At 38.4% G+C, this 23838-nt stretch overlaps 1 protein-coding gene across 3 annotated transcripts in view; it reads right to left on the reverse strand.

Annotated features, from left to right (window-relative positions):
- CNTN6 (contactin 6) overlaps positions 1–23838 on the reverse strand; it is a 386131-nt gene that overhangs the window by 219429 nt on the left and 142864 nt on the right. The window lies entirely within an intron of this gene.

The raw sequence follows: 23838 nt of genomic DNA on the forward strand, positions 1-23838 counted from the left end.
CCTCATAATTGCCTATGAGGAATTTTTAAAACAATGAAACCAGTGAAAATTGACTCTGTTGTTGTTGTTGTTTTTTAATAACCATCAAAAAGACTTCTCCCTTCCAGCCACAATATACTGATCTCATTGTCTTCCTTTATGTTTTCCACTCCCTCCCTCTTCTGGAACACTACTGTGTCTGTCCTTTCATCATGACTATATGTATTCAAGAGTACTGTGTTCTTTCTATGGCATCCTGTCAGGTGTCACAGGATTTCTTTTTATTCTGAAACAATTTCAAACTTAAAGAAGAGTTGTAAAAATAAAGCAAAACCCATACAGAGAATTTCAACATATACCCACAGATGCCCAGATTAACCAACTTTAATATTTTTGCTACATTTGCCATATCATGTTATCTAGGTAGCTAGCTATCATCTATCTATATCTATCCTCTCTATCTGTCTAGTCTATCTTCTTCTGAACATATAAGATTAGATTGCATACATCATTCTCCTGGAACACATAATGCTTCCATATACATTTCTGAAGAACAAGAATATTCACGTATGCAACCACCTTAAAAACAATTATCAAGTTCAAGAAACTTAACATCTATATAAAGCTTCAATTCTCATTGTCTTTTTGTTTGCTCTTTTTTTAAATTGTGGAAACATAACTTTTCCATCTTAAATGTTCCCAAGCATATAATTCAGTAAGATGAATCACATCCACAGTGTTGGGCTACCCTCACCACCACCCACTGCCAGAACTTTCCTATTGCCCCAAACACAAACCCAACACCCATTATACATTAACTCTCCATAACCCCTACCCACCTGCCCTGATAACCTATACTTTACTATCTCTATTACATATATTAGCTAAAATATTATTTGATATATTATATTAATATAGTATATGAAATAACTAGAATGTTGTACTTTTAGCTATTTCATATAAATGAAATCATACAATAGCTGTTCTTTGTATCTGACTTATTTCACTCAACATAATACCTTCAAGGTTCAAGGTTCATCCATATAACGGTATGTATCAGAAACTCATTCCTTATTATTACTGAACAATATTCCATTGTATTGTTTATTTATTCATCTGCTCATGAATGCTTGGGTTGCTCCCACCTTTGGGCTGTTGTGAATAATGCCGATGTGATTTGAACATTGGCGTGCAAATACCTTTCTGAGTCTCTGCTGTCAATTCAATTTTTTGTTTGTTTGTTTTTTAGGCAGTGCATATTCGGGGAATCGAACTTGGGTCTCCAGCATGAAAGGCAAGCATTCTATCACTGAATCACCCGTGCACCCCTGTCTATTCTTTTTTGACCATTAAAATGAGATTGCTGGGTCATATGGTGGTTCTGTGTTTAACTTTTTGAGGAACTTGCCAAACTGTTTTTCACAACATGTGTACCATTTTACATTTCCACCAACTGTGCTTGTAACGAGGGTTCCCATTTCTCTGCATCCTAACCAGTACTTATTTTCCTTTTTTAAAAAAATAGTAGCCATTCCAGTGGGTGTGAAGTGGTATCTCAAGTGGTTTTGATTTGCACTTCCCTAGTGGTTAAAGCTGTTGACCATCTTTTCATATATTTATTGGCCATTTGTACTATCTTCTTTGGAGAAACATCTTTTCAAGTCCTTTGATAATTTTTGAAATGACTTGTCTTTTTGTCATTAAGTTGTAGAAGTTTGTTATATATTCTGCATATTAAACACACATCAGATATAAGGTCTCCAAATATTTTCTTCAATTCTATTGTTGCTTTTAACTTTTTTTTACAATGAAAAAGATGCACAGAGCTTTTCATTTTGATGAAGTTGAATTTACCTATTTTTTGTTGTTGTTCCTGTTTATACCTTAAGGGTAAACTCTCAGAATCCATTACCTAATACAAGGTGTCAGGATTTTTGTTCCATCAGTAGTGAGGTTAATACTGATCATTTGTATGAAGTGTTTTTTTCCAGGCTTCTCTACTATAAATTTATGAATGTATTCTTTTTTCCTTTGTAATTAGTATTTTGTGGTTATAGACTTGAGCACGTGTAAATATACTGTTCTTCAATAAACATTTAATTTTTTGTTCCTAATTTCAATTAGTATTAACCCACGTGCTTCTATTTATTCAATGGGTTATTATCCATTACTACTCATTTTCTTGCGCATTTTGTCCCTAATTTGTCCAAGAGGAGACTGCTCAAACTGACTTATTTTCTTTATCTTTTGACATGTCCTTATCATTCTTTGAAGTCTCCCTTGCTTTCCATTACAGCAATGTACTCCAAGCTTATCTTCTATTTTCTTCTGCCCCTGGCCTGGAATTAGGTTTTTTGTTCACCAAGAAGACCTGGGTCCATTTATTAGAAATCAATATCTGGATGCTAAATGTGCTCATTTCTATTGAGGTTTTGCTGCTTCTAGGTACATTACACACCTCTCTATCTGTAGTGGTCTATAATCTGTTAAATGTAGTTTTCTTCTTTCAATATTTGTAACCCTTATTCTGGCTATAAGAAACCTGGTTCCCATTATCTCCAATGTATTTACTCATGTGTTGAATTCCCCTGTATGCAACTAATCAATTACTGCCTCACCCTCTCTCTTGTAGGAAATCCCTCTTCATCTTGCACATCTTCTTACACCCACCCTCGTATTCTCACACCTGCTCTGACAGCACTTGTTGGATGTCCCCCACCTCAAACCAATCTCTCTCCACTCCTCACCTCACTTAGGTTCTGACACTGTGCAGTGTCTCCCCCGTGCATGGATGCCTTCCTTATCCCACCTGGCCTCTGACACCTTGTGTATGGCCCACATGGCTCCATAGATAAAATTCTTCCATCATTCAGTATCTAACACCTCACACTGGAAGACACCCTCCCATGGGAGGGGTGATGGCAGTGTGGGCCACTATTTCTCTACCTCTTGCTCTGCACGGACATCCTTTTCACCCCTCTCAGGGATCAATGCCTCATATCCCACACTCACATGGATGCTTACCTTACTGGCCCTACTTAATTGCATTTAGATTGAATTGTTGAGAAAAGAAGCTAAGAAGAGAAGGGAGAATTCAGTACTCATACTGAAATCTAATATTTGTTTCTGTTTTCACAACCATGGAAATGTGGCATAATGCCTTTTGACTCACTTGACTTGCTAAATGGCTCTCTCAGTTAGCTAATATTATCTAGGAAGCATCCATGACTTACTGATGTTTGTCCATGCTGGGCTGTACCACTGCCTATTGTTTATGTGGAGTGTTGTTAAGACTGCTTGCCCTAAATTGTTTGTGGACCTTGCAAATCTGAGTTCTCTTTGAGAGCTGCAAACTTGGGATCTGCAAACTGCTAGCCCTAACAGGGCAAAATATGAAACCTTGGTTTTCAGCATTCCCCAGAATGGGCGTGACTGGTTTGAGTCAAACTGGTTAATATCCAAAGGTCCCATTGGCACTGTGGAGGGGGTATAGAGACTGGAGATGGATAACCCCTGCCATGGTACTGTGACATGAATCATATGAGCTTTCAGAGGCCAGGCTCACAGTAGCTGGAGACTATCCAGGGTCCAACTACTATGTTATATTTCAGCTTCAACCTAATAAGAAGGAGGATAATGTAGCACCCCACTAGCAGTGGCATCACTGAGGCTATAGTCCTCTGTGGCTGTTGCTATCTCTGCTACTGTTGTCCTTCACCCCTTGATCCCATGGCTTATTGTGAGTCTAACCCCTGGCACAGGTGACTAAAGACTTATGATCAAGATGAAGCAGTTGAGCCATGGGACTATCCCCCCACCTCCCTTATAATTATAAGGGTTGTACAAAAAAAAAGTAAAATGCATTGGCTTTATGAAAAGCTGCTGTTTATCAACATACCAAGGCACTATTACTGTGTTCTTGTGAGCTAGGAGCTCTTCCTAGTAATCTAGACATCATTACACTAGCAGAAACCTTAGAGAGAGAGAAAGAGAGAGAGAGAGGTGGTTGCCTGTAAGTCTGGCCAGCAAAACCACAGATCTTCCCCATCACCATACTAAGGTCAAGCAGGGCCTCAAAAGGGAGCTCAAATTGGAAACTGAAACTCAAAAGTGTACTTTATTGGAGATTCAAATCATAGTTAAAGATTTTGTTCAAGGGGAGATAGAGAAAAGGGCTGATTGGTTCCTGAGAGTCTTTAATATGGGGTCTCAGTGGCTACTCTCATCCCAGAAGATGATGCATTTGGCTGGTATCATTAAAGGCCCTGAACCCCACACCTATGTCTATGGAATAGAAAAAAAAAAAAAGACAACAGGTCCATAGTGAGTTTTAAAACCAGGGCAGATGTTCCCTGGCAAATAGTTGATGTGGACCAGTTATTACTTAGAAAGATTGTGATGATGCTAAGGGAACAGCATTTCTTTGAGCATTCAGACAAAAGAATTCCAAAGTCCATCTCGAGCTTTGAGAAGAACCCCTTTCTCACCGAGTCTTGTAACATTTTCTTATGGGAGCCCTTTCTTCTAGAATTACTGGGCAGCCTTGTTCCATATTATTGGCAAGGCTATGGAAGCGGTGAAGTTATTGACAGGGCAAGTGGGAGACTCACACTGGAGTCACAGATCCTGCCTTATCAAGTGCAAGCAGCCACTCTTCAGAGGACCACATGGCCCCCTTTCCTAGAGGGCGTGGACTCCTCCTCCTGCTGCATATCAGAAACCAACCCCTTGCCCCACCAGCAGTTGTGACTATTAGAATAACTCATTCAACAGCTACTCCTAGTGGTGACAATTTTTGCTCTTATTTTCCCACTATGTATTGATACATTAAAATGTTACCTGAAATAAAGATCGAATCCTAGATTCCCTTGGTAGGCCATGCCAAATGGGACCATTATGGAATTGCCCCTGCCAAACAGGGTGATAAATGCTACAATACTTCCTGAAACAAAGTACAGTGGGGTTTGAGCCTATAATCCAAGATCTCCTAAAAGAAGGAGTCATTTTACCTACCATCTCCCCATACAACAACACTACTGGGCAATTCTTAAAGCCTCCCCCAATGAAGGGTTATAAACGATCAATTATATCAACATTCCTGCACTTGTCATGCCCATCAAAACTCCTTACATTATCTAATTAATAAAAAAAAGATACACAAAGGGATTAGCAATTGCCTTGCTATGATAGACTTGTCCATCATTACTCAGTGCCAATAACTAAAGAATTCAAAATTACTGCTGCCAAAAGACCTTACCGAAACCTTGATAAATTGTCTCTAAAAAAACAAAAACCGAACCAAATGCTGATAAAGCTAATCTCTGATCTGATTAAGGGATGACACTAAAAGAAGACCTCCAAGAGGACATAGCCGCAGGCATACATCATTTACAGTAATGAGGTTGGGTAATAGCACCCCAGAAAACACAAAGCCATCAAATTCTGTCAAATTTCTGGACATCATATGGGCCTCTAAGAGAAGACAGATTCCCACTCCCCAAAAACACAAGCCCACCTCTGACAATAAGAAATACATAACACCATGGAGGATTATTCACTTTCTGGACCTAACATATCCCATACCTCATGCTCTCATAACAGCCCATATACAAATCATACATATATCTGCTGCTTTCCACTGGGAAAGCCCCAACAATGAGCTCTAGAATTAGTACAACAGGCCATTTCCCCAACTATGCCCCTGTGTCCCATCATGAATGGATTTCAATTTAGAAGGCTTGGCTACCTCCAATTATGCCTCTTGGAGTCTTTGGAATAAGTACGGAAAACAATGATTTCTTGTGGGTTTCTTGGATTAAAAGACTCCCCTTCTCTGCCGCCTGATTATACTCTATTGAAATGGCTGATCCAGGCTGCTTATTGGTCTCCTGTAGAGAAAGAGGCATTTATACGGCCACAACTGGTCAGCTTACCCACAGAGATTCTCATAATGCCATGAATAAGAGGTAATTGCCAGGAGAAGCTCAGCATGGTCAATGAAGCCTCAGTGATAAAATGGCAATGGTGCATACAAGGGAGGGTGAAGCCTAACAGACGGGCCTTTCCAAGTCACAGAAAGATGTGCCTTTCCCCATGCTAGCCCTTGCCTATGGATCTTGTGATGTTGACAGTGGCATCCCCCTTATATCCTCCTCTAGCCAAGTGGGGAGTGCTTGGGATAGACTGGCTATCTAACATGGAATGACTTACCTGAGATGGGTGTTCGGGATCTGCATGATTGACAGAGCTGGGAGTGGTCCAGTTAGCTTTCCAGGATGTTCTGAGCTGCCAGTTTCCCAATTATGAATCTTTACTGATTTTTGAGTGATGGCCAAGGGACTTGCAGGGGGATCAGGGCAACGGGAACAGAAAATTCTTCTCATGCAAAGAGGGCCTTTGTGGGAGACGCCACATTTGGAAACTAGCTCAAAGCCTCACCTATTTCCATACATGCTTGATTCACCATATCAGAGTCCCTTTTCAACACTGCCAATAAACTACCTAAAATTTATTCCTGCACAGCAGGTCCCTCAGAGACTGCCCACTCAGGCCCTCCAAGCTTCAAACTAGCAGTCTGGGCCTGTGATACTTCATGGTACAAAGGCTCTTCTGTCCTGATAGAGTGGATATAATGAAAGGGATTTCCTCTAGGCCCATCATTGTCCAAAATGGTTACTAAAGGCTATGATTTATGTTGCAGAACCAAACACTGGCATCCCCTAGATGGTTCTGTAGGGGAAAGAGAGAAAAAATCTTTTCCTACTGCCATATTAATTATAAAGGATCACTTCCCATCACTGCTGGAGCCACCAAAAGGTGGAAATTATCACTCCCAGGCCAAGCAGTGGAATGATTTGGGGCACCTTTGGAGGTGATGTGAAGCTATATTTGGTGGATGCCAGCCACATAAAAAATTACCTCCTTTTACCCTGTCATGAATTCTTACTATCCATACAAGGTACAACAGCCAGGCTGGCAAGCACCAGACACAGAGAAAGCCCTGAGAAAAACATACTATCTCTCAGCAAGGGAAAAACAGCACCAAGTCCCACTCTCATGATACAAGCAGGAGCCCAGAAAGCTCGTCCTCACCAACTATAAAATGTCAATGTTCATCCTGGCTCTGGGGCTTAGTATTTTCATGGGCTATAAGGTCACAGGCTTACTTACTGACCCACAAGGCCGCATCCTGTAGTCCCAGAGTGCCCAAACTATGCTTGGCTGATCCCAACACTGTACCCAGGGATGGGACAGAGGAAACTATTGTCTATCACTCCTTAACCTCCTATACCCAACATGCCACTGATCATAGTTAATGACCCAAACCTCTCTAACCTGTATATCTAATGGATCTCCCAGCAACAATACATGAATTATTCTTGACCCAGGCATAACCTAAATAAGATTCTCATATAGCATCAATGGCTTTACAAATATAATCAAATCAAGCCTTCAGGACCAATTATCTTCTATTCTATCATGCTGAACATCCTGTTTTAAGCCAGCAGCTTGGATTACAAAGAGGGTCTACAAACAATTAACACCCATTTGGCACATAAGTGTGGACAAAACATATTGTCCCTGTGAAGTTAAGTGTGTGTGTGGAGGGGGGGGCAGGAGAGATGAGCAGAAACATACATCAAACAAAGCTTTTGCTAGGCGCATCTGAGACAACACCTTACAAGAGATAGAGCTCAGTGAAGAAAACCATTTTAAAGAAATTTGCAGAGAAATCATATCTGGAGCTGCCCAATGGTATGTAAAAGCCCATGGCAAAATTCCCCATCATTTATGGATCACTACCTAGGAGGGATACCCACCCCAGGGGTGGTAATGGCAATAACCACCTCCCTCAGATAACAATGCCCCAGCTCACAAGATAGAGGTGATACCACCCAAACTACCGCTGAATGTTGCCCACTGCAAATCTTATCAGCCTGATGAACCAAATACACCCCTACCCTTGAGAGGGCTAATGAACTCAGATGCTGCCTTGAGAAAAGGGGAAGAGAACTGTCTGAATGTTGCTGGCTGAAAGACAGACTGTCTAACCATGGGTTCCTCTTCTTTATGCGATGCTTGTCACTGTGAGTTACAACCCACCCCCATGTCTTTAAAGTGGTCTTGAGCTCTGCCACCTCAACTAGCGAGCCAAACATTGTTATGTTTATTGTTACACAGCAAGCAGGACCTTCCAATATCTTGTGGCCTACATGTTTAACCTCGGTTCCTTTGATCTCCAGATTCTCTTCATGCTAATAAGGACTGATATAGCAATAAACAGATTCCTAACCCAGGTAGTTATCTATAACCACTTAACCTTAGACTACCTGTTAGCCAAAGAAGGGGGCCTAAGAAGCCCCTCCTGCTGCATGTATATTAATAATTCAGGGTAAAAAAAATCAATTTGCAAAGGATAGTTTAAGGGTTAAAGGTGTTTTACAATATAACCAAAGTTTTCCAAAAGATTCTCCAAACCCAACATCTTCTCCTGGCTATGCCCTGAAGGGTAGAAGGGATAGCACCACAAAGGCTTCCAGTTCTTGGTTTTCCTATTTATTGGGATCTTTATAATAACCATTATCCTCAAGTGTCTTGAGCACTGGCTTGATAATACTATGCCCCTGGCAGTAAACATATCAGCACCCAATCTGCCACAATCTCCAAATAAAACAAGTGATGGATTGCCATAATTATTCATGTTCCTGTGTTACCTCAGCATCCATCTCACTTCGGCTAAACCACTTGCCTTAACACTGACCATTGGCCATGTTAATGAACAGCTTTCCACCCCTAGAATCTAAACTCCCCAGAGCTCAAACCACAGTTGCAGCTACCACCCAAAAGCCTTACTCAGAACCTACAGCTGGTCCCAAATGATAAGCTAAACATCTCTGATGCCCTTTAACCCCCCAATCGCTTTCCTTTTCCCATGTGCTTCCTTTACACTAAATAGTCCTCCACCATCATAAGAAATCTCACCCTCACCCCTGCAATGACAATTAAAGCACAAGTCCACGGGTCCCTGCTTGTGTGCCCTTCCTTCACTTGTGTGCTTCCCACAGGCTAGTTGAGCCATTCCAGTCAACTTTTCATGACACCTCTCTCTTTGGGACCTGGAACAATGTTTCCTCAAGCATTATGGTCTCAGTTTCCCATAGTATCACATCTGACCTATGTGATAGGTCCACCCAGACACAAATTCAAAATCCAACTTAATCAATTTGATATAATTATTATCCTTGTCATCTGTATTTTTATTATAGACAAGAAAAATGAAACCCAGTCAGTTGAATAAACTTTTAAAAATTCAACCACCTGTTGTAAGAGAGAGCAAGAATTTTAGCCTGGGTTTCCTGACTATTTCTTCACTGTTTTCACCATTTATTCAGATTTCTCTCTTCCCATTATTCTTCCAAAATCTTTGTGTCCAGAGATTTCATAATTACTATATTAGCTTCATCTTAAACTATGACTTGCTAGAAATGTAATAAGGTAGAAGTTTTAATTCCAACTTAGTCACTTTCTAGCTAAACCATGCTGGACCAGTTACTTAGTTCCTCTGGTTCTCTGTTTCCTCAGCTCTAATTTTAATATATTAGTGTTGCTATAAACACTGAGAGAGATTGGATTGGAGGTATATTACAGATTTTTCTTACTCCAAATGAAATGTGCAAGAGATTAACAAACAAAAAGCAACAATCAAACAAGAAACAGATATTAGCAATAATTGCTGAACAGAAAAGGGGCATATCCCAGTGCCATAAAATTAAAAATAATTGAAACAAATAAAGAACAACAATAAATAGCTGTTGCTCAAAAAGGAGTCTGGCCTGGCTCAGAAAGTGAAAGAGAATTTGACTCCCTAATGTTCCCCCATCCCCTCTAAACTTTACTGGTGAAATGGAAAAATTCCAAGAGTTCTCATTATGACCCCGAAAACTGGAGATAAGCAGATTTGCATATACAAAGATGGCATATTTTTTTCATTTTCCTCTTGTGGCTGAAAAGGAGTAAAAATGGCTTCTGAAGAGAAACCTTCAAGCAGGGAAGCATGGACAGTAAAGCTGACTCTATTTCACAGGCTGATAGCTTCATGGCTATACACTCAATTGGTAAAACCTCCATAGCCCAATAGAAAAGCAAACATCTCCCAACAAAGTAAAACTATGACTCCTCCACCAAGACTGTGTGCTAAAACCATTAAACATTATCTTCAAAGAGAGAGAAGAACCCAGGTATTCTAGAAGAACCTTAATTTCCTCCAATCCCACCATTTCCTCTTCCAACATGAGTACTCACGATATATCCCGTATCCAAGTTGGAGCTAAGAGGGAGAAACAAACAGGTGCCAAATATCATGAGGAAAAAAGCAAGAAACAATGTTCTCTATAAAGGAATAAACAAAATAGTTGCTCATATTTCCTCAGGAATGAACAAAAAGAAAATAATGGGATAGGAACAATATTGGAACAATAGAAAAGAAAAACATGATATGGAATAGATAAACTAAATACCTGTTCTAGGAGAAAGCATGACTCAAGGAGCCCTAGGAAATTTCTCAAAATTGCTTCATTCTGTAGAATAAAACTATTAATTCATCTTTTTGTCAATCTTGCTAAGGGCCCATCAATCTTATTGATTTTCTCATAGAACCAACTTCTGGTCTTATTGATTTTCTCTATTGTTTCCATGTTTTCAATTTCATTTATTTCTGCTCTAATCTTTGTTATTTCTTTCCTTTTGCTTGCTTTGGGATTAGTTTGCTGTTCTTTCTCCAGTTCTTCCAAGTGGACAGTTAATTCCTGCATTTTTGCCTTTTCTTCTTTTCTGAAAAAGGCATTTAGGGCAATAAATTTCCCTCTTAGCACTGCCTTTGCTGCGTCCCATAAGTTTTGATATGTTGTGTTTTCATTTTCATTCACCTCGAGGTATTTACTAATTTCTCTTGCAATTTCTTCTTTGACCCACTTGTTGTTTAAGAGTGTGTTGTTGAGCCTCCATGTATTCAATACCATTGCTAGGTATCTACTCAAAGGACTTAAGGGCAAAGGCACAAACGGACATTTGCACACCAATGTTTATAGCAGCATTATTTACAATTGCAAAGGGATGGAAACAGCCAAAATGTCCATCAACAGAAGAATGGCTAAATAAACTGTGGTATATACATACGATGGAATATTATGCAGCTTTAAGACAAGATAAACTTATGAAGCATGTAATAACATGGATAGACCTAGAGAATATTATGCTGAGTGAGCCCAGCCAAAAACTAAAGGACAAATACTGTATGGTCCCACTGATGTGAATGGACATTCGAGAACAAACTTGAAATATGTCATTGGTAACAGAGTCCAGCAGGAGTTAGAAACAGGGTAAGATAATGGGTAATCGGAGCAGAAGGGATACAGACTGTGCAACAGGACTAGATACAAAAACTCAAAAATGGACAGCACAATAATACCTAATTGTAAAGTAATCATGTTAAAACACTGAATGAAGCTGCATCTGAGCTATAGGTTGTTTTTTTTTTTTTTTTTACTATTATTACTACTTTTATTTCTTTTCTCTATATTAACATTTTATATCTTTTTCTGTTGTGTTGCTAGTTCCTCTAAACCGATGCAAATGTACTAAGAAACGATGATCATGCATCTATGTGATGATGTTAAGAATTACTGAGTGCATATGTAGAACGGTAGTGTTTCTAAATGTTGTGTTAATTTCTTTTTTTTTCTTTCTTTCCGTTAATAAAAAAAAAGTATCAATTCAAAAAACATAACTGAATGACAAGATGAAAAAACAAACAGTTGATTCAGATAAATTAGGAGGCTGCAAAGTTATGGAAACAAACTTCACTCAAAACAACATGATCTTCTTTGAAGAACTAATACATTTAATAGTCAATGAACAAAACAGACACTTACTGAAAGTCAAATTACTAACATAAAGGGAAGACTTGAGGTAATTGCAATTAATGCAGTTGAAAAAGGCACAGATAATGCAATTAATTGAAGAAAAGACAATGGCTAAAAAAGATGGATAAAGATAATCCAACATAAAGACTCTTAATCCTTGAAGCCATAAAGGTCCTTGAGATGGAGAATCAAATAAATATTTCAGAAAGTATCATCAAGAAAATTTTCTGTAAATTAAGAGAATACACCATGTCCCAGGAACATTTGATGCAGAGCACTCAATACTGAGGCATGTCCTAGTTAAGGGACAGATTTTCAAAGTTAAAGAAAGACTTTGCAGGGAGGCCAGGCTGAAAGACAAATCATTTTTACAAGAGTGAAAGAAAAATTTAAAGTTATTTTCAGATTTTTTAACAGTAGCATCATATGTATCAGAACACAATGAAGAGAAGTTTACAATATTCTGAAGGAAAGGGTGCACAAATATTATCACCCACTAAGATGTTACTTACACTATAGTGGCCTGAAACCCACATTCTTCAATACTTACCAAAAAAAAGACTACAACTCAGGAAATAAATGCATCATAAATGACCATTTTTTAAAGGAAATATTGGTGTTAAATATAATGTCTATAGTATTACATTTTATAAAATTATCTTTCTCTTTCTATGCATTTGTTTATCTTCACATTAATTTATCTTCTACTAATTTTTATGAATAGAATGATGGCTTCAATTTTACCAACTATTGATAATTTTTATTTCTGGGGAGATTTTTTTTGGGGGGGATAAGGTTTTCAATTACCTTGCATGATTCTTTAGAGTTTAAATATTCCAAAATAAATTTGATTCACATTACAGAAATCATTGTGGGATTTTTTTCCTTTAAAAAAAATGAAGAAAGACTGGAAGCAAGTATAACAAAAAGGTAATCTAATTTTTGATGGTCAGAGTATAAATTATTTGTCTGTGCTTTTTTTAGTACATACCTAATTTTAAAATTTTCAACCAACTGTCTGGTTGAAAACAAACAAACAAAAAACGACCAGAAACCCTGGGTGAAATAGTGCATGTTAAACACGTAGCACAGTGCCCAAAGCAAACAGGCATACAACAAATGTCAGTTCATTTGTCTTCCTTTACCTGCTGTCTTAGTTTGCTAAGGCTGCTATAACAGATACCACAGATCAGTTTGGCTTAAGCAACAAGAATTTATTGTCTCACAGTTTTGGAGCCCCCAAATCAAGTTATCAACAGGTCACAAATTTTCCAAAGTCTGTATCTTCCCCACGGTGGCTTGCAGCAATCTTCTGTTACCTGGTGATCCATCGCCTTTTGTCTCTTCATTATACCTCCTCCTGCCATCTCCAAATTTCCTTTGCTTTTAAGTACTCTAATTATATGGATTAAAGCCCGCACTAATTCAATAAGGCCTCATTTTAATAGGATCTCTGAATATTCTATTTTCAAGTGAAGTCACGCCCACAGGACCGGGGGTTAGGATGTGAACAGGTCTTGTGGGGACCATGAATTGATCCCTGACACCGTCTGTCAGAGAAAAGTCTTATTAAAACGTCACAGAATCCAAATTTGGGGTACAGCTTTGTTTGATAATATCTTATATTTGGGGTAATGATTTGTTGTCTTTGAGGCATTTTTACCTATACCATTTAGTGAATTAAATCACTGTGACACCTTCTGTGAGACATGCATTTCCATTCCAATTTGATAAATGAGGAATTTAGGACTGATAGAATCAGGCATTTCTGAACAAACTTTGGTGGATTCTGGAAGATACAAAAGCTAGGTTTTGGTGAATTATCATTAATCAGCTGGTATCATTTATTTATTCATATATGTTTATAATTTTTTAAGAGCTTGAATTCATATCAGTTGATAAATGGAAAATCTAGCTTGTCAACTAATTGCTTGGTGTGGCAGAGCTGATTATGTACCCAAATTCAAACATCACTGCAATCCATGTTCCTGTGAGAGTGAGCCCATCATAAGTAAGGCCTCTTGAAGATGCTATTTTTAGTTGTGGTGTGGCCTAATTTAATGTGAGTGGGTCCTTATGTGGATTACTGGAGGCCTGATAAAGATAACTGGAAAGAAGCTATCTGGGCCACCCCACCCTGAGAACCTAGATAGGGCAGGACATTGCCATGTGACATGAGGCAGTGCTGCAAGCAAAGAAACCCGAGGATAGTTGGCCTCCAAAAATATGAGACCATAAATTCCAGTTGTTTAAGTCAAACCAGTTTGTGGTACTTGTGATAACAACTGAGGCAAATTAAGATATATGGTCTCTTTTGGAAAATTGTCAGCTTTTAAATACTAAAATGAAGCAATTAAGTAATAGCCTCTTTTGTTGCTTTGTCTACAGTGCCAGAAAGCAAGGACAGCATTGGATTTCTGTACAACATAGCTGAAGACAAACAGTATGAGATCCAAAAAAGAGATCAAAATACTTCTACCAGCATTATTGTTTTAAGAATGTATTAGAAGGTAGGAGGGGTATACTTGCAGATAACCAGCTCAGTCACGCAGGGCAGTGGGCTCAGACAGGCCCTGAACTTGGGGCTTAGGCCTGTAGCCACCATCTTGACATTCTGAGTAAAACTGTCCTTGAAAATGGGGGTTTGCCAATGAATTTCTCTAACAGAATGGAACAAGGCTGATGTTTGGAGTTTTAGCTAAGGAGAGGTCTTCCCTCCTCTTGCCTCCCCTGAACCTCCCCAGAACAGTTTTTGAACTTTTTTTCTTCACCTCCTGTTTTCTAGTTCTGCCTAGCCTCCCTCTACCCCAGTGCCCTCCCCTCAGCAATGACTATAGCCTCCACCCCAGGCTGGAGCCCGCGTACACTGTGAGTAGGCTCAACAGGTATGTGAGCATCCCACTGCATCTCAGGCCAGCCACAGAGGTGATGACCCCACTCTCAGCTGATGGCACTATGACATTTTGGTGCTATGACTTTTTGCCCACTACTGCTCTAAGTGACACTTAGAGCACTTAACTAGTGCTTTCTGGTACAGAGGTTGGAATATGGTTGAGGGTTGATCATGTGCCATGATTTGAGACTATATCCCAAGGAAAGAGAAAATGTCGAGCTCCAGTTCCCTTTCCCTGGCAGAGCAGAGCACATCTATCAGGCAGCAGATGAGAAGGAGAACCCAGCAGCAAGTGGGACAGCAGATGGGCCATGTTTGCGCCCAATAATGGGGCTAGACCCCAGAGCCTTTTTAGACTTTCCTTGCCCCAGGTATAACTCATACTCCAGGGAGAGTGACATTAAACAGAGCATAAAAAAACACCATGACAAGCAAGAGAGATACCTCAGATGAAAGGAAAAAATTTCAAACACTAGTAATTTTAGTGGGCTTTTTTTCTGAGTTTTACACAGGAAGGTCCACATTTTATTTTGCACTTTGCTTGCAGTATATGTAGCTGGTCCTGATGAAATCTCAGAGAAGTTAAATGACTTGCTCAAGGTCACACCACTATAATATTACAGAGCTGGTATTCAAACTGTGGTTTAGTTCCAAGACCAGCATTGCCTGCACTACAGTACATCCTGCACACTTACAGAGTAAGGCCTTCTGATGCCGAAAAGACCTATACTCTCCTTGACCTTATTTTCCTTCTTTTTTGCTAAGTCTCTGTCTCAATTCCCCAAACTCAAGTTCTTTAGCCTCTAAACCCCACCTAGACTGTGTTCAAGCATGTGTATCCTGGAATTGAGGTTCTATAAGCACAGAAACTTTCTCTCTCTCTTTCACTGATTTCTCACCGTCTACCAAACAAATCATGAAATTTTATACCAAAAAAAAAAAAAAACCTCAGAGAAAATTGTACTGAATTTACAGAGCAACAACGTAATTCCAGGGTTAAGTATCTTACTTAAGAGTTAGAAGCAGCCTTGAATCCTAAATCAGAGGGCTGAGCTCTGAACGAGAATTCCTTCTAATCCTTTGATGTTTATCTTGTGAAGAGTTTTATGCAGAGGAGACACATCAGGCTTATTTTTAAGCATAAAAAAAGAAAGGGAAACAAAAAAACAGATTTGTCAGCTCTGTTTGAGAATAAAGAGAATAAAGCTATGTTTAAGGAACTAGCTATGGGATTGGCCCCTGCCCCACTCAAGATGGTTGAGTGAAATCCTTAAGGGGCTCTTCCTCCCCACCCCCACCCCAGAAGTTTCAAATAACCAACATGAACTGGCATACAAATCTTTCTCAGAGCTCCAGAAAACAGTTAAAAAACTGAAGTAATAGGACAAGCACCAAAACAACAACAAAAACAAAAACAAAAGGCTTCTAAAAGGATCAATCTATTGGTACTCTGGCTTACCTTTTCCTGTACCCCTTAGCAGCTCAGCACAGAACCAGTATAGATTCCTGGTCCCAATTCTAGAAGGATCAGAGTAACCCTTGTGGACGTACAAGGAATATCTATATCTGGCTCACTCTGTCTAGTGGTGACCTGAGGGACTTAAAATCTCAGTACCTACCCTGCCTATAGAGGACAGCTCACAGAAATCTCCTACAGAATGCTGTGTTTCTGTCAAGTTGTGCTACCTGGAGCAAGAGATTGCTGGTTGTACGACATGCAGTACAGTACCCAGGATGCTGAGTAAATTGTTTCCTAGGGAAGAAGACATATTTTAGAACAATGGAAATGGGAGGAATTCCTAGGACCACATGTGCAGCAATGATCAGAGAGGCCAACACTTGCATCTGGAGCTGTTCTCATAGAACTGCAATATGGATAAGCCCTGAAGGAGAGCACTTGCACAGGCCAATCTGCAAAGCCTAGTAAAGATATTTTCTTTTTTTTCCTTCTTTTGTTTTGTTTACTCCTGGCATTCAAGAGAAACTCAGCCATAACAATACTAGATACAAGTTTAAGGAACAGATACCACAGAGTCAAAATTTCTGCAATAACATTAAAATATCAAAATGTCTAAGTTTCAATAGAAGATCATAAAACATACCAAAAAACAGGAAGCAAGGGCCCAGGCAAAAGAGAAGCTTAAATCATTGGAAACCATTATTAAGGAGAACCAGATATACCAGGCAAAGACCAAAATAAGAAAAAAGTCCTAAATATTCTCAAAGAGCTAATGGAAAACATCAACAAAGAACCAAAAGAAATCAGGAAAATGATAGATGAACACAAAGAGAATATCAATAGAGAGATGGAAATTATGAAAAAGAACCAAACAGAGCTGAATACCACAATAACAAAATTTAAAAATTCCCTAGAGAGGTTCAGCAAATTGGACCTGGCAGAAAAATCGGTGAACTTGAAAATATGACAACTGACATTATTCAGTTTGAGAAGCAGAAAGAAGAAAGAAGGAAGAAAAGTGAACAGCCTGAGGAACCCATGGGTTACATCAAGTTTACCAGTATATTCATTGTGGCTATCCCAAAAAGCAGAGAAAATATCAAGGAAATAATGGCTGAAATTTCTCCCAATTTAATGAAAGACACAAATACATTCCCCAAATAGGATAAACCTAAATAGACTCATGATATAACACATTATACTCAGACTATTGAGTATCAAAGATAAAGACAGAATCCCGAAATCTTCAAGAAAGGACCAATGTATCATGTACAAGAGAGTCTCAATAAGATTAGCTGTTGATTTCTCATTGGAAACCATGGAGTCAACAAAGCAGAAGGGTGACACGTTTAAAGTGCTGAAAGCAAAAAAAAAGTCACTCAACTATTATATATCTGGCAAAATTGTAGTTCGAAACTGAGGGAGAAATTAAGATATTTCCAGAAAAACAGAAGCTGAAGGAGTGCATCACTAGACTGGCCCTACAACAGATGCTGAAGACAGTTATACCAGCTGAAAGAAAAGACACCACATAACAGGTCAAAGCCACATGAAGAAATAAGGATCGTCAGTGAAGGTGACAGTATGGGTGAATATAAATTCCAATACTATTGTATTTTCTGGTTATAACTCCACTTTGTACTTCCTACAGGAGCTAAAAAGACAATGCATAACATGTAATGATTAATCTGTGGGTTTGGACTCACAATGTATAAAACATGTAACCTGATACAAGAACTGCATAAAGGTAGGGAGACAGAGGGTATAGGAACATAGTTTGCATATACCATTGAAATTAAGTTGGTATTAAAGCAAACAAGATTGTTATAGATTTAGGATATGAAATATAAGTCCCATGGGAACTATAAAGAAAGTATTGATGAATATGCAAGCTCATAGTGACAGAAATAAGAGTACAGGTTGCTAGGGGCAGGGGCTAAGGGAGAATGGGGATTTAAATGCATATAGAATATAGGGCTTCTCTTTAGGGAGGTGGGAAAGTTTTAGTAATGGAAAGTGGTAAAGATATCACAATATTATGAATGTGATAATTCTCACTGAATGGTATGCATGGGGTGGTTGAGATGGAAAAGTTTATATTGTATATATGTCCCCACAATTGAGAAAAGAGAAAAGATAAAGAATAACTAAAGAGACAATGACAACTGAATTCAATACAGAATCCTGGGTGGGATCTAACAAGGAAGGAGAAAAGTCTCATAGGGACATTATTGGGACATATGAAAAAATTGGAATATAGAATGTAAGCTTTACATCAATGTTAAATTTCTTGAACTTGATAACTGTACTTAAGATGGCTATATAGTTGAATACCTTTGCTCTTAGGAAACGTACATGGCAGTATTAAGTGTTCAAGAAGCATGACATATACCACCTATATTCTACTGAAATCTACTGAAAACAACATTTTATTCTAGGAATATTGTGAAGATAAGATATTTATTCTGCAAATATATTTGAAATTATTTTAAAAGTATATATTCAGGTGGGCAGGTGAGGCCATCAAAATGGCAGTATAACTCTTGGAACCTTTCCATTTAGAAGAAGCTAAGCAAAAGGGTTCAGAACTCTGGAAGGGAATAAAGACTTGTGAAAGAATGTACAAACCCTGACTTAAAAGGGCAAAAAAAAAAAAGAAAAAAAACACAAAAAACATCAAAAGAAAAAAAAAGTAGGAGAGTGGTAACTTTGGCTAGCCATTCTATACACCTCCTCCATTCTCAGACCCATGTGGCTTTAGAGACAGCTTTCCTGCCCAAGCACTCCTACCATGGTCGCTGCCCACAGAGACACCCAGAGCAGCAATTTAAGAATTCTATGCACATTCAGGCATAGGGAACCAAGATGGGGCACTGGCAGTTGGTGAGTGCCTGTGTGAAAAACAGTCCCCCAGAAACAAGAAGCTCCCTGGCAGGACAATTGGCAAGCTGTGTACATTCTCAGACTGTTTCCAAATTCTGGTACATTTGACCAAAAAAATCAAGTATTTTTGAACACTGACCACATCTGATTGCTTCATGGGACAGGATCCCCTGATACAGAAGTTATCAAAGACAGAAAAGCTGAACAGAAAAGGGGAAACTGAATTGCTATAAGGCTGGAAAGGCACTGGGCTGAAAGGGACAGTGAAAAGCAGCCATGAGCATGGGAAAGGTGTTGACCAAATCCTAAATTCTAGGAAGGAAAAAGTGGCGTAAAACAGAGAATAGCTCAGGACTCCTAGAGGAAGAACAGAGGAAAGGAATCCTCTTCTGGAGAGGAAGTAGTCATACATAATAGGATACTTTGAAAAGTTGCCACACATGCCCAGAGCAAGAGGCATATACAGAAATACCCGAGAAGACTCTGAACTGTTAAACACTAGATGTCCTAAAGAGTCAATATAAACTAGACCAGTGTTGAAGAAGAACCTTAATGCACAGCCAATCTACGATAAAAACTGAGGTAAAAACGGAGAAACTGACTTCTAGGGTTAGTACATCAAAATAATCAAATGCCCAGATATCAGCCAAAGATCAAAAGCTGTATGATCTAGTTTGCTAGCTGCCAGAATGCAATATACCAGAAATGGCTTTTAAAAAGGGGAATTTAATAAGTTGCTAGTTTACAGTTCTAAGGCCAAAAAAATGTCCCAATGAAAACAAGTCTATAGAAATGTCCAATCAAAGACATCCAGGGAAAGATACCTTGGTTCAAGAAGGCCACTGAAGTTCATGGTTTCTCTCTCATCTGGAAAGGCACATGGTGAACACGGCATCATCTGCTCTCTTCCTCTCCTGGCTTCCTATTTCATGAAGCTCCCTGGGGGCATTTTCTTTCTTCCTCTACAAAGGTCGCTGGCTGGTAGACTACTGCTTCTCATGGCTATGTTGTTCTGCTCTGCTCTCTCTGAATCTCCTCTTTCCTTCAAAATGGTTCCTTTTTTTATGAGATTCCAATGAACTAATCAAGACCTACCCAAATGGGTGGAGACACACCTCCAGCTAATCCAGTTTAACAACCATTCTTGATTAAATAACATCTCCAGGGAGATGATCTAATTACAGTTTCAAACATACAATGATGAATAGGGATTAGAAGAAACGATTGCCTTTACAAAATGGGATTAGGATTAAAACATGGCTTTTCTACAGCACATACATCCTTCAAACAAGCACACCATACAAAGAAACAGGAAGAAATGTTCAGTCAATGGAATAAATCAAAACTACTGCAGTAACACAGACATTGGAACAGCTTGTCAAAAGCATAGCTGGGGTAGCTATACTAATATTGGACAAATGGTCTTTAAGTGAAAAACTGTTACAAGAGACAAAGAAGACACTACATATTAATATGTGCAAATCAACCAAGAAGAAATAGCTATCGTAAATATTTATGCATCTAACCACAGTACCCTAAAATCTATGAGGTAAAAATCTGAAGGGAGAAATAGACAATTCTACAATACTAGTTGGAAACTTCAAACACCACTTTCATCAATGGAGGGAATGACCAGTGTTCTAGTTTGCTAGCTGCCGGAATGCAACACACCAGAGACGGATTGGCTTTTAATAAAAGGGGATTTATTTTGTTGGTTCTTCAGAGGAAAGGCAGCTAACTTTCCACTGAGGTTCTTTCTTACGTGGAAGGCACAAGATGGTCTCTGCTGGTCTTCTCTCCAGGCCCCTGGGTTCCAATAACTTTCCCCGGGGTGACTTCTTTCTGCATCTCCAAAGGCCTGGGCTGAGCTGCAAGTGCTGAGATGAGGAATGCCGAGCTTCTAGCAGTGCTACATTGCAATCTCTCATTTAAGCACCAGCCAATTAAGTCAAACATCACTCATTGCAGCAGACACACCTCCTAGCTGACTGCAGATGTAATTAGCAACAGATGAGGTTCACGTACCATTGGCTTATGTCCGCAACAACAAGACTAGGTATGCTCACCTGGCCAAGTTGACAACTGAATCTAACTAACACAACCAGACAGAAGATCAGTAAGGAAATAGAGAGCTTGAGTAATACTATAAATGAACTAGACATAATAGGCACACACAGAACACTGCACCCAGAATCAGCAGAATGTATCATCTTCTGCAGTGCACACTGAAAATTCCTCAGCATAGACCACCTGTTAGATCACAAAAAAAGTGTTAATAAATTTTACATGATTGATGCTATATAAAGCATCTTCTCTAATCACAATGATAGGAAGCAAGATGTCAGTAACAGAGGGAGAACTGTAAAATATACACTGGAAGCTAACTAACACACTCTTAAACAATCAATGGGTCAAAGATGAAATCACAAGGGAAATCAGGAAATACCCCAGTTGAATAAAAATGAGAAACTTATCAAAACATATAAAAACTTATGGGTCACAGAGAAGGTAGTCTTAGAGGGAAATTTATTGTCCTATATGCTTGTGCTAAGAAGAGAAAAAAGAATTCATTAAAGACCTAATGATACACTAGAGGAACTAGAAAAAGAGCAGTAAAAACCTAAAGTGAGCAGAAGGAAGGAAATAGCAAAGATCAGAATGGAGATAATTAAACAGATAATTAAAAAACAATAGATAAAATAATCAAACCAAAAGGTTTTCATTTGAAAAGATTAGGCATTCAACAAATCTTTAGCTAGGCTGACAAATACAAAAAGAGAGAGGATACAAATAAGTATAATCAGGAATGAAAGTAGTGACATTACTACAGATAACAGACATAAAAAGATCATAAGTGAAAACTATCAACAACCGTCTAACAACAAATTACTTAACCTAGACGAAATAGTCAGATTCCTAGAAGCAAAAAGTCTACCACTGACTCTACAAAGAAATATAAGATCACAACAGACTAAATATAAGTAAAGAGATTGAATCCCCATTAAGAAAAGCCGAGAACCAGATGACTTAATTGGTGAATTTTACCAAATATTCAAAGGAGAATTGAAACCAACACTACTCAAATGCTTCCAAAAAATTAAAGAGGAGTGAACACTTTTCAACACATTAGGCTAGCTAGCATCACTCTATTGCTAAAGCCAGATAAAGATGTCACAAGAAAAGAAAATTAGAGACCAGTGTCCCTTATGAATATCGATGCAAATATCCTCAACAAAATACAAGCAAGTCAAATGCAACAGTACATTAAAAAAAAATTATACACCAGAGCCAAGTGGGATTAACTCCAGATGTGCAACAGTGAGTCAACATAAGGAAATCAATTTATGTACTGCATTGCATTACTAGAATGGAAGAAATAAAGTTCATGATCATCTTTTGAAAGGGCATTTGAAAAAAATTCAGTACCCCTTCTTGATTAAAACACTTAGAAAACTGGGAGTGAAAGAAAACATCCTTAATGTGATAAAGAGCATATATGAAAAGCCCACAGCTGATATTATACTCAATGGTGAAAGACAGAGTTTGCCCTGCGATCATCAATGGTGATGAAAAACTGGATACTCATATGCAATACGATGAAGATGGACGCCTGCATCACCTCATATACAAAAATTAACTCAAAATGGATCTAAGACCTAAATATAAGAACCCAAAGTATAAAATCCTAGAAGCAAACATAGGGAACCATCTTGAGGACTTTGTGTTAGGCAGTGGTTTCTGAGAGTTTTCACTAAACATATAAGCAACCAAAGAAAAATGTAGGTTAATGAGCTTTGACATATTTAAAAACTTTGGTGCAAAGGACTTTATCAAGAAAGTAAAAAGACAACCTATAGAATGGGAAAAATATTTGGAAACCCATATATCTAATATGGGTTTAGTATCTAGAAAATATAGAGGAATCCTATATATCAACAACAACAAAAACACACACAACCTGATAAAAAAATGGGAAATAATCTTGAACAGAAATTTCCTCTAAGAACATATTTTAAACACATGAAAAGATACTCAAAGTTAGTAGCCATAAGGGAATTTTAAATAAAATCTACAATGAGATACTGTCTCACACTCAAAACAAAACAAACAGAAAATAATGTATTGGGGAGGATGCAGAGAAAGAGGAACACACTTTCATTGTTGGTTGAAGCATTAAATTGTGCAACCATTCTGGAAAACAGTTTGCCATTCCTCAGGAAGTTAAATATAGAATTATCATGTTAGATGGCAGTCTTATTTTTAGGTAAATATAAAAAATAAATTGAAAGCTGGAACTTAGTTGCATACCGATGTTCATAGTGACATATTCACAATTGCTAAAAGATAGAAGAAACCCAAGTGTCTACCAATAGATGAGTGAATAAACAAAATACAGTATATACATGCAATAGAATATTATTTAGGCATTAAAAAGAATGAAGTTCTGACAAATGTAACAATACAGAAGAATCCTGAAGACATCATGTCAAATGAAATAAGCCGAACACAAAATGACAAGTATTATATGGTCTCAGTTATATGAAATAAGCAGAATATGCAAATTCATAAAGTCAGAAAGTAAAATACAGGTTACCAGAGGCCTGGAGGGGAGGAGAACGGGGACTCTATTTAATTTGTATAGACCCTGTGTATGGGGTGATGGGAAGTTTTAGCAATGGATTGTGAGGATGGAGGAACCACTT

This window comes from Tamandua tetradactyla, chromosome 15 (genome assembly GCF_023851605.1).
Source record: "Tamandua tetradactyla isolate mTamTet1 chromosome 15, mTamTet1.pri, whole genome shotgun sequence".
Lineage (NCBI taxonomy): Eukaryota > Metazoa > Chordata > Mammalia > Pilosa > Myrmecophagidae > Tamandua > Tamandua tetradactyla.